We start from the raw sequence: 12,652 nt of genomic DNA, 5'->3' as shown, positions 1-12,652 counted from the left end.
GGAATTTTCCCCGCTTCCCGACGAGGTCGGCGACGCCCGCGCGAACTGCTACGCTGCAAACGCGAACTTCGCTTACCTTCACGGCATGAAGCGTTCCTACGATGCAAATCATCGACCAGCTTCATACAGCGTCAGGGACAGGGTAAGGTTCACGAACGGCCCTCCTACCTCAAAACTTGGCCTGCTTTTCCACGGACCGTACGTTGTCACTTAAGTCATTACCAACGTGAACAATCAAACCTACACCATTTCCGGGTTTACCCCGCAAGGCACACCGGATTGCCGCCAAGCTGCCGCACGATAGCACTTTTTTTTTATTATTATCCTTTTTTTTTTTTACAAACAACCTGCAGTGATTGACGTCCGATTTCAACCAACTCGCCTTGCACCGCAGCAGATCCTCCGATTACAAGCGCATCACGCCGACGCCGCCCTCCACGATGGCTAGACGCATAGCAGAGGATCATGACAACATTAACAAAATGTGCAAGGGCGCAAGGATTTTGAGCTCGGGAGTGTAAGCAAATACGCTGGCGGCAAAGACCCGTAAGGAGAGCCTCCCCGACTCGACCAGATGGGGGCTCGACTTCGACCCCCGATGCTGGATCCCGGCGTGGAAGCGAGAAAGGAGGACCCCTAGAAACACGACGTGACAGGAACAAGCCAGGCGTGTGGATCAAAATAAAATACGTTTGAGAAAAGCCTGAAAACGGAGGCGAATATAGCCCTCTTGTATCAAATTATTTCACAAAGTTTTCATTAAATCGGTTTGCAGTCTACAAAATCGTTCATTCCGTTATAACACTTTTAAAACACAGGCGAGCTGGTAAAGAACTTCCATAGTAACGGGAGACACGGCACGATAACAATAACGGACAAGACAACAAGTCTCAAACACAGATTTTATACCCGTTTTCAGGTCAAGAACTCTAGTAAAAAGAGGCCGACTCCTCGCGAACCATGACTAATTTTCACCTTTATGCGGAGAATTAAGATATATGTGGCTGGATTCTACTATATATAATATCGAGACGTACACGTTCCAGCGCCAAAATCATCGTTTTTTTCTCCGACGACCAAATCTCGTATGTCTTCGCGTCGTAAGTCTTCGCGTCGTTGTGTCATGTATGTGCTCTCCCCCTCTGTAATGCCTTCGGGCCCTGAGGGTACTTTAATAAATAAATAAATGCTCAAAACTTTCTTTTTTTGTTGAAAAAAAAAATGGGTATAGTTTATTTGAACAACGAACGCTCTTATATATACGCCAAGACCCTCACCACCAAAAAGAACTCTTAAAAAAAAGGGTATCACCATACACCCTTTAACGCACCCCAAAACTAGTTCGACGCACAGACGGCCATCCATTTTACGAGGGTCTTGATAACGGAGCGATATAACTTATTAAATAGCTAAAGTACATATCAAAGACCACATAAAGGAAGCACTGAGGTTTCGCAGTAGGGCCAAGAAAACCCCGATAATATTTTTTTTTTTGTAGTCAGTAAAACGTACATTAGCTATTTTAATAAGCTGTACCACACGGCTATCAAGCCTCTCGTGAAAGTTAGTACTGTAAAATCGACGTCTGAAGTTTTGGGGTGTCTTATATGAGACAAAGGGTGTAAGAATACTCTTTTTTTTTTTTAGAGTGTAGGTCACTAAAAGTCGGACACTCAGACAGATCCAAATGATTCATGGTCACACCAACCTGCCACGCAGACGACCCCGCTTGATATGACTGACCAGCCACATGCGATAACAGGCAACTCCATCAGAACCCTTACTAATATGCATATTTACACAAGATATAAGCGACCACATGCCAGTTTTCTGTCTGACATCTTTCTATCGTGGCAAAAATACACCGAAACGCGATACTTACTCTTACCGACGCATGAATGAAGAATCACTGCAAATTTTTTTTTGTCCTGCAAACAAACTGGGAAAACGTCCTTTTGGAACGTGACCCCAACCTTGCGTATGCACTTTTTTCTAACAAATTTAAGCTTTGTTATGACGTCGCTTTTCCGCTTATTCAAGTAAATAATCGTCAAAAACGTGTACGAAAACATTGGATTACAAATGACTTATACAAGCGTATTAAGATAAAAGATAGGATGTACCATAATTTTATTAAATATAGGCAACAAAATCTTCTCATCGAATTTAAGAAAACTAGAAATAAATTGAACTCCGACCTTAAAAAGGCCAAATCCGAATATTATCAAAATATATTTTCAAGGGTATACAATGACCCAAGAAAGATATGGGAAACTGTGAACGAAATTACTGATAGGAAAAAACGTGTGCAGGGAACGCAAAGTGTCACTATCGACGGCAGGAACGTGAGTGGACAGCAAATGGCAAATCTAATGAATATGCATTTTGTTGACGTTGGTTCACCACCAGAACACGAAGACACTTCGCAATGCTGTATCACGGACGCAATGACTTCCTTATCAAGCACGATAATGCTATTTCCAACTACGCCATATGAAGTAGAAGGGCTTATAAGTAAAATTAAAAATAACGCCGCAGCTGGCGTAGACGACTTCAAGCCAAGGCCTGTCAAAATGTCTCCCAACAAATATCTTATATCTTGTCACATGTAATCAATCTTACTCTAGAAACTGGAATATTTCCTAACGAACTAAAAATTGCAAGAGTTACTCCAATCTATAAGGGTGGCGGGGAACACCTTCTACAGAATTATAGACCAATCTCGGTTTTGCCAATTTTTTCAAAAATATTTGAAGGGGTTATAAATTCTAGATTAGACAATTTTTTTTCCAGGCACAATGTATTAAACAAATGTCAATATGGCTTTCAAAAATCTAAATCTGCAGAGCAGGCACTTGTAGAAGTAAAGGATAAAATTATAAGCAATATTGAAAATAGATTATACACCTTAGGCTTATTCCTAGATTTTAGAAAGGCCTTCGATACGATTCAACATGACATATTACTAATTAAGCTTCAAAGGTACGGCATACGTGGGGTTGCTTTGACTTTAATAAAAGACTACCTCCAAAATCGCATGCAGTATGTTTATATTAACAACAATTATTCTAATTCACTCAAAATAAAGTACGGTGTTCCGCAAGGGTCTATTTTAGGCCCGCTCTTATTTCTTCTTTATGTGAATGATATCACAAATATTCTGGGATCCCCTGAGCTGGTCATGTACGCAGACGACACTAACGCATTTTTTGCTTCAACCTCTAAAGCGGCCTTAGAATCTATGACAAATAATTATCTAGACAATCTATCAGTGTGGCTTGAAAATAATAAATTACAACTAAACGTAAAAAAAAAACAAAATATATAATTTTCACTCCCGTTAATAGGTGCGACAACACTAAGGTGACAATATATTTTGAAAAGGAAATTATAGAGGAGGTTACAGAACAAAAATTTCTTGGTGTGTGGTTCAATCGGGAGTTAAGTTGGAACACGCACATAAATAAACTGAGCTCTGAGCTATCCCGAGCCATCGGATGTATTTACAAAATAAGAAATCTCATACCTTTGTGGCTAAAAAAGAATATATATTACGCTTTATTTTACTCCAAACTGTGTTATTGCATTTTAGTCTGGGGCACGACATCGGCAACCAATTACAATAGGTTGATCCTCTTACAAAAAAAAATTCTGCGACTATTTGAAAATTATAAAGGTAAGCCTCAAGATCTCCCAACTGAACCGCTGTTCAGCAAATATGGCCTACTTAAAGTGAATCAAATTTATTATTTTAAATTGTTACAGATAATACACACAAAAAAACTCTTCGCAATTCCGACAGAAAACACAGCGTATCACACTCTTAGACATAGAATCAGACGACCTCCAAAAATACGTACCAATTACGGAAAACAAACGACATGCTTCCAAGTCGCCAAAATCTTGAATAAGACGGAAGATCTAATAGATTTTAACTGCAATATACTCCAATTCAAAAAAAGACTAGAGACACTTCTGGTGGGCAGTGACATTGTGTTCTGATATATGTGTACTGTGTACTTATTAAATCATGTCCATATTTCACTTTTGAATTGTTAAAACATGTTTCTGACCAATTTGTTTTTATCCTTCTTTGCTGAAAAAATTATCGTGGGATATTTGATCGATCCTGTTTTTTATTGTTTCTGAGTTGTATAGAATTTTATAGGTTCTTTTCTCTCATTTTCGTGTTCAAAAATCTATGTAGCCCGCACTGCTGTGTTAGAACTGTAAAGGGGCCAGAGACCTCGTCACGCATCACGCCTTTAGTCTCTGCCCACCTCCCGGTCAATCCGGAAAGAAAGAAATAAAGAAAGAAAAGAAATATGATACACGCGTGACGAGATGTCCCTACACTCCTACATCGTGCAATTCGCTTAACGAGTGTCGATCGATGAAACGATCGTGTCGACAAAACGTGTGTCCATGAAACGTGTGCCCATGAAAAGTTGCCTGCGATACGTAATTGCACGAAACGAGTTTCGACGAAATGAGAGGGTCCCGTACACCACTCCTGCCTGAAAAGTTACATCTGGGTTCTTATGTTTCTTTCTGGCGCCCCTGAGTACCACCAGAAAGGGGGTTGACCTTTCTAATTTGTGCTGAGGTTTGAAAACTAAATTTACACCGAACCTATTTGCCACTGATATAAAGTTGTGAGAGATCCAGGCACACACACAACATTCTTCACAACCGATTTTTCCACAGGAGCCGGATTAAACCTTCAGTACCTTGAGCACAACTCTAACAATTACATCGTGGTGATGGCCCGATTCCTTACGACGCATCTTTTGCAACTCAACTGCCTCAACAACCCAAAACATACGGGGTTCTTTACAGGCGTTATCCATCGCAGACGCAATTAGACCACTCTTAACTATTTTCAAGTGACAGCTGTCAGCTGCCAACAGAGGCTTGGCTGATTCCTTGCCGCACCTCCAGCACAGGCCCTTTTCCGTGCGCAACAGTAGGTCTATAAGTACTTCATTCGACTGTTGCGATGGCAGGATTGTGCGGTCCAATCGACAAGGACCGCACGACCGTGTCAACGTGAACATAAGTCTCGTTTAAAAAAAAAAAATCTCGGACTACACTGGAGCATTTCACGACCCGATACACAGACACAGTTTTTGAATAAAAAGAGAGAGCCATCAAAGCCCACGGCAGTGGACTCTAAATGAAACTCCAGAATGGTGATAAAACTATCTACATCAATCCCAGTGGCAGACTGCAACTTCATTAGATTATCATCGCACCACCTTCTGACCCTTATTAACAGCTCCGACTTATCCAGAGTAATAAAAGTCCTTGATATCTACAGTTGTCACATCGCACCTTCTCCCAGGATGCGGATTCAATATTTCAATCAATTGCTCAGAGTTTTTGAGTGGCAATGGACTGTGGCTCCACTCCTGTCAGGCATTTGTGGATAAAAACCGACACCTTCTACAAAGCTAAATTTTCGTTCACAACCATTTTAACAATTACACCAGGATTGAATTGTTACAGTTGTGCTCAAGGTGTAAGGAACGTACGTTTAATACGGCTCCTGCAAAAAACAAACAAAAAACGGTTGTAAGGAATGTTGTGTGTGTGTGCCTTACCGCCTTGGAATCTCTCATAACTTTATATTAGAGGCAGAGAGGTTCGGTGTAAATTTAGTTTTCAAAGCTCAGCACAAATTAGAAAGGTTAACCTCCTTTTCGGGTGGTCCTCAGGGGTGCCAGAAAAAAACACGTGTACAACACGTGCCGGAACTATTGATGGCGTCCGCCTCAATTATCTCTCTAACAGTCTTATCTTTGTGTCTAGCGAGAACAGTGGAAGAAGCAAATAATGGTTATCAGAAAAAGAGTATTTGCGGTCCGCGGCGGGGCCACGGATTGGTTGAGATGTGGTGCGGTGACGCACTGTTTATCTACGCTGAGGCTCTTGGATTAAATCAGTTGAAAGTAAGCGCTCTGTGGTGTTCTTCCTCTGTCTATGTCTTAAAGCGCAATCATATTTTCTCACGCACAATACCAACTCGCCCAACAATCAGCAATGGTAGGAGAGTTCTGAGGGAGACCATGCGTATTGTGACCTCTGGTAATTGTGTAAGCACACCGTCCTTAGCACTGGACAGTTATATGAAGCGTTTTTTGTGTCTCAATAAGGTCTTGTTTTGTGGGTTTTTTCAGAATTGTAAGGGCTGCGCTGGAGCTGGAGTTGCCTGTTATCGCATGTGGCTGGTCAGCCCTCAAGCGAGGTCATCAGGGTGGCTGGTTTGTGTGAATCATTTAGATATGTCTGAATCATGAACCATATCATATGGGTTCTGTCTGAGTGTCCGGCTCTCGGTGACCTAGTGAAGGGGAGGTGTTTCTTTTTTTGGTGGTGAGGGTCTTGAGGTATATGTAGCAACGTTCGTTGTTCAAATAAACCACAAACTGTGTTTGAGACTGGTTGTTTTGTTCGTTTTTTTTTTTTTTATCGTTCCGTGTCTCCATTTTCTATGGAACGTCTACATTTATTGATATATTTACAGAAGTAAAAATGAAAGGGAAAAAGCATACAGACACAAGTGTATCTATTCATTTTTTATGCATAATATAGTAGGTAAAACTCACACAGAAGCAAAAAAAAAGCACCAATACCCCCCCCCCCCCCCCCCCAAAAAAAAAAAAAAAAAAAAAAAAAAAAAAAAGATGGTGGCGCCGGCGGCGCGCCGAATTTATTGTGCGGCGGCGGCGGCGGCGTGCTGGCTCTGGGGATTCCGGCGGCGGCGCAGGGCGGCGAGAGCAAAACAGGCGGCGGCGGCGGCGCGGCGCGGCGGCGCACAGGTCTACAGCCAGCCGGCAATGGCCAGGCGGCGCCACGAGGGTGCTGCATTCGGCGCCACAAGCGGAGAGGTCTCTCTTAATGGGTCGGCCAGTGGCTAGTCTGCCCGTCGGGCCGTGGCGAGCGGCGACGAACCCGATTTCAGCAGTCCCCGTGTGCACGTGCGCGCCATGTCCCTTTTTATTTTATGCGGTTTTTTAAGACCATCGGGAGCCTTGGTAGGTCCAAGTGTTGAGCGCATAATCTGGAGCTGTCATTTGGACACCTGTTTGAACTGTCTTCGTGCGCTTGCGGCGTCGCTCTATAATAATCGCCGCCCGATCGGTCTGTGCTTCGCTCGTCTCCCAGGAAGTGACACAACGCAACGAGAAGGCAGCGAATGGGTTTACTGTACTTCCCGGTTGCCCGTCTTCGAGAGCCGGCAGTCCGAACCCGCCGACCCTAGTTGTCGCCCGTCGTTCATAGCTAGCAGTCGGAGTCCGTGTCTACGCCTGCGGATCGTCCGCCCGTCGTTCATAGCTAGCAGTCGGAGTCCGTGTCCACGCCTGCGGATCGTCCTTCCCACGCACTGCGTACGCTAGCTGTTCCGGGCTATCACAGCCAGAGTTTCGCTGCAGAACCACTCCTGGATCGCAATGGACTAGGCCGATAAGGCCAGGCTCGCCGTTTCCGCCGGTCCTGATCCGAAGCTCGCTGGTGGAACGCTCCGGGGACCGACATGGGCCGGACCAGCCAGAACGGCTCTATTGTTCCTGCCCGGCCCCAGCCTCGTGCAGCACGCTCTTCCTCTTTCCTCGCCGGCTGGCCCACCCGCTCGCGCTTTGCTCGACCGTCGTCTTCTTCTCCCGGCGCCCCCACGACACTAGAATAAAATGTGGGTAATTAGAACCAAACTCTCCGTGCTAAAGAACAGTGCACAAGTCTGGCGACAGGCAAAAAAGTGTGCGTGTGAGAAGGATATTTACGCTTCGCATAAGCTTTTTCTAGAAAAAGAAATTGCATACTGTGTTCTGCACGCAATCACATTTGTTACCAGACTCAGCATTAAATTTGGTAGCCGAAACAAACAAAAATTTGTTCTACGAAAATCCACTATTTAAAAACTTGCATGCTTAAAAGGTTTTGGTTGCGACCGCGCGTGCCGAACGGCGCGCGCGGTCGCAACCAAATGCACGCCTACAACTACGAGTGCCGGAACAGGTCGAAGGGCATCTCGCTTGAAGACCTGATCGCCTGATTCTCGACGTCAAAGCGAAGCAACAATCGGCCCAATTTTTCCTACTGTATTTCTCTAAATGGTTTGTCTCAGAGACTCGTAAAAAAACTAGTATAAATACGTTATTTTGCAAAAGGAGTCTGTCAGACCACTTTTCAAGCCTGCACATCTATTTTCGTTCACTTCAACAATTAATGTAAAATTCACTTACCTGATGCATCGCACTCCAGTAATCCACTTTGTCGCCGTGTCGCTTCCCAAGGTCTTAAAAGGAAGAGGTAAAGTCTGACGCTTGGGTCACCTGCACGACCGTGGCAGTCTTTCACGCAGCAATAGCAGCGTTTATTTTTGGGGAAACTCAAGGCTTAGGAGAGACGTCACAGGAACCCGGAAAGGTCATAGAGACGTGAAGTTGAGACCTAATTTTATGAAAAAAAACAGTTCTAAAAAGGCTCACGCCGATCCAAAGTGCCACGTTCACACGTGGTTTCTAGATGCGCCCGCCCACAGTCCTCGCGACCCAGGCCGTCCTGGACTATCCAATTTGTTTTATTTTTCAGTCGCTAGATGGCGCAACGTGTCGTGCCAACTTCCAAGCTGCATTGCTGGTTGGGCTGGTTGCCTAAGGGCACACTTAGCAAACTGTGGAAGCTACGACTCAGTGGGCCAATTAGAGCGTCGCATAGAGACAAGTGGCATCTAGAATGGACGCCTGTGAGACGCTGCCACGCTGCCATGTGTCTTACTCCAATAAATCTACTGGCTCATCGGGATTCGCAGAATTCGCCGTGTGCCGTGTGCCTTCGGTGACGGAGGCGCGCAGTGGCCGCAACGTCGCGGCGCCTGCCCCACGGCCACGGCCGGGTTGCCGGGTTGCTGGCGCGCCGGCTGGACGCGACTCCGAGGCGCCAATTGCCCGGGCTTCTCGGGCTTCGTGCGTGAAGCTGTGCTCCCCTTGGCCGTTGTTTATTCATGTTTCTTTTTTACGTTGTTATGGTCGAATGCAGAGGTGCTCAGAGTGAGGCAAGAATTTCTTGTAAAACAAAAATAATATATCTGATAACCAACTTTTTACAATTCAATTCTGAAACACTTCTTATCGTTGGAAGGCATATGACACATATCGCGATGATTCAAGCCCGTAATGAATTTTTACAATGGTGTAGCGGACGGCAAGATTGATCAGCGGGTCGTTGAAGTGCGCTACTGCGTTGAATGAACACTTGTTAACCGAGCGACAGAGAATCTGTCTCGAACCGATGGTTACAGAAAGGCCGCGGGTTTGATAATTATGCAACATAAATTATAATATATCTTGTGAATGTGCAACTAAATGTCCGGAGAAACCGTTTGTCATCATTTGCGCGAGTTATGGAAAAAAAACAAAAAAACAACACTCAACTTCAACTTTCCGAATGTGCTGCTAATTTCCGGGAACTTAATGCGCGAAATAATGCTATATATTGTATTAAAAAAAAAACCGCCAAGTTCGATTTTGATATAGGCGGACATTGTGCCCGGGAAGACACCTTCGATATTTTATTTTACAATTAGAATATGATTCAGGCAATGTTGACAGAGTCATAACCTGTAGTGACGCTTGTGTGCCGAACAAATCACTTAATACCCCGCCAGTATTTCTACCCGTGGCGACACCTCGAAAAGGCGAGAAGACCGATTTTCCGTGACGTTCAAGCGTACCATCAGAGTAGGCTCGTAAAGGCCGGTTCACACATCTGCGTTCCGAGCTACAGGAACGACAGAAACGACATGACACCGGGACAACCGTGACACATGATTGCTTGACAAAGCTGCTCATTGCATTATCTGTCACGCTCTGCAATACGAACATAATCGTCCCCTTTGTCATGTCGTTCGTGTTGTTTCTGTCGTTTCTGTCGCTCGAAACGCAGATTTGTGAACCGGGCTTGGGATAATAGACCGACCTCATCGCCAGTTTCGCAATGCCTCCTCTGTCGCAATAAATTGCGGGAACTGTGGTCTTTCCGCACGAGGGTAAACGCCACGGTAGTGCACGAGACGAGCCGTCTCGTGCACTACCGCTGCCTCCTGTGAAGTACAACTATGGCTGCGTCACGCACGCTCTAGACGATTGGTGAGATCGGTCTATTGGTCAAAGCCAACGTTGGTCAAAGCGAACGGCGAGCTCTCGTTTTCTTCCTTTGTCGGGGGGTGTTTACAGATATTGCGTTTTCCTGGTTGATAACAATAAGCTATTGATATGTTGGGCCTGAAATATTCGCTACAGTACACATGGATGAGCACTATATAAATAGGATTACGCTTCCAGCGAGAGCTCGCGCACGTAGAATCGGTCAGCTGCCCTATGGCAAAGAAGACGACGTAGACGATTGAGGAGTTTCAGCGACGATGTCACCGCCCTGGCGGCCGGTCGCCGAAAGAGAAAGAGGGGGATAGGTTAGCTGGGCGTTGGCTTTGTGTAAATGCGTTGGCCACGAACGTAGGCTTATAAACTTCGGCAGCAAGAATATTACGCGGCTCTAGTGTTCCGGTACGAGCAACAGAGCTGACACGATCTGCTACGACTAGCTACGACCACCCGCCGCAGCGATGCAGACGTCGAAGGAGCGCAACCGCAGTCAGTCGCCGTCGCCCGACGCAGATCGTTTGGCATTCACGGCTTTCCGCCCCGGATTCTTCGCTTGTACTTGGAACCGAGTTTTATTTCCTGTGCTTGTGTATGTGCTCAGTGGTTGGATATGGACCTCATAGAGCAGTTCTTTCAGACTCAACAGCGACTCAAAGTTGACGGCGAAGGGGCTTGCAGCAACGCTTTCGTTTGGTGCACGGGTGTGACGACTACACGGGTAAAATTTAAGATAGCTGCTAGCATGGCGGGCCATAGTCGCTTTATGTTGACACGATTTTAAGTTTAGGTACTCCGTGCGAAGGCGAATGTATCGCGTTTCTAATCCACCTTTGTTTTTGCTGTTGTTTTTATCACGCACGACCGACTACTGAGCAAATGCTTCTGTACCGATCACGGAGTGTCTGTCTTCGGCCTTACATTGCGGAACGCCCAATAAAAAGTAATGTTCGTTCGGCGAGAAAGCTTCCCTTTCGAGGGTCCTTCTTTGATTGATTGATAATTTCTCCCGTATCTAGGTGCTTTAATCAACACGATCGATTAAGTTTGCTTCCTTAGTTAGGACATTATGCTGCCACACGCGGCACTAATGCTTGGCACGATGTATACCACTGGTGGTATTGTGAACTGGTTTACTTCCAAAGCTAAAAGTGTAACAGGTGGGACCATTCAGTTTGCTAAAAATGTGATGATACGAGAATTTCGTCTACAGCATAAGCTTTCCAGATCTAGAATGGGTGTGCTGGTGGCTACAGCCTCAAGGTTTTTAATGGACCAAATGGGTGATTACACGGCAATAATGCGGTGAAAAACTGCCCATTGACTCGGTGAGTTTTGATTGTGACCATTGGTGTGCTGTTGGCAAATTCGGTAATGGCACAGCTTTTCCCTGACCATCTGGCTTTAAGGAACATCGTGTCTAGATGTGCTTAAATATGTTTATTTCAAGGTTCAGTTGACCCCTCTGCATCATTACAGGAAGGCAGTCTCAAGCCGCAACAAACAGTGGTGAATATACAATGCATGATAACAGGCAGTGTCCAGGCGTTTAGTCCGCAGAAGCCAATTTGAGCCTAAAAATGTTTTTTTTTTTTAGATAGTTTGCATTTGGTGTATACTCCGCAGGGCCTGGTTTCCGCGACCAGTGCATAGTCCACCAAGCTGGTGCGTTGTGTCTTCGTGCTTTTTTTCCTGGGTGGCATTTTCTTCGCAAGTTCTTCGGCGAATGCTATTGAGCCTGAAGAACTGCTCTTGAGGCCCATATTCAGCCACTGAGCACAGACACAAGCACAGAAATTAACACTTGGTTCCAAGTACAAATGAAGCACCTGGGCGGAAAGCCGTGAATGTCAAACGAGCAGCGTCGGGTGACGGCGACTGACTGCGGTGCACCCCTTCGACGCCTGCATCGCTGCGGTGGGTGGTCGTAGCTGGTCGTAGCGAGATGATCTTCACTTCAAGCAAGAAATCTTGCCATACCCTAGTCATGATATGGGTGCAAGTGTTCGACGACGTGGGCTCTCTCACGTTGGTGCAGTTGTCATCAAGAAAGGTACATATCAACAATGTTTGGCGTTTGAGGCTGAAACTATGACGCATACTTTATCTAACCCTAAATTTATCGGTCTGCGGCTACAAACATTTTCGTTGACGTTGCTTAGATGATGTAACCATTCAGGCCTCGCATTAAATGGTGTTGCGAACTCTTCGGTTGTGTATGAAAACCTATTTTTGCCCTAATAAAATACATTTTCAAAAGGACAGTGCCTTCTGCTGATACATATCTTTCAATTTACAATGCAGAGGCAAAAGAAAATTAACTGTGTACATCTACCACTTAGCATAAGCACCTTTTGCCATTCATTCTTGAGCACACTCAAATATCAGCTTAGGTTGCTCTTGTTTCAGAAGCTTTGCCCTCTTTTGTAAAAAGAAAAAAAAGTAAAAAAAGCTTTACCTTTGTTCTCCTTCTGGCATTTAATACAGAC

Source organism: Ixodes scapularis, unplaced genomic scaffold (assembly GCF_016920785.2).
Source record: "Ixodes scapularis isolate PalLabHiFi unplaced genomic scaffold, ASM1692078v2 PGA_scaffold10__122_contigs__length_95168666, whole genome shotgun sequence".
Lineage (NCBI taxonomy): Eukaryota > Metazoa > Arthropoda > Arachnida > Ixodida > Ixodidae > Ixodes > Ixodes scapularis.
This window is presented reverse-complemented; position numbering follows the sequence as displayed.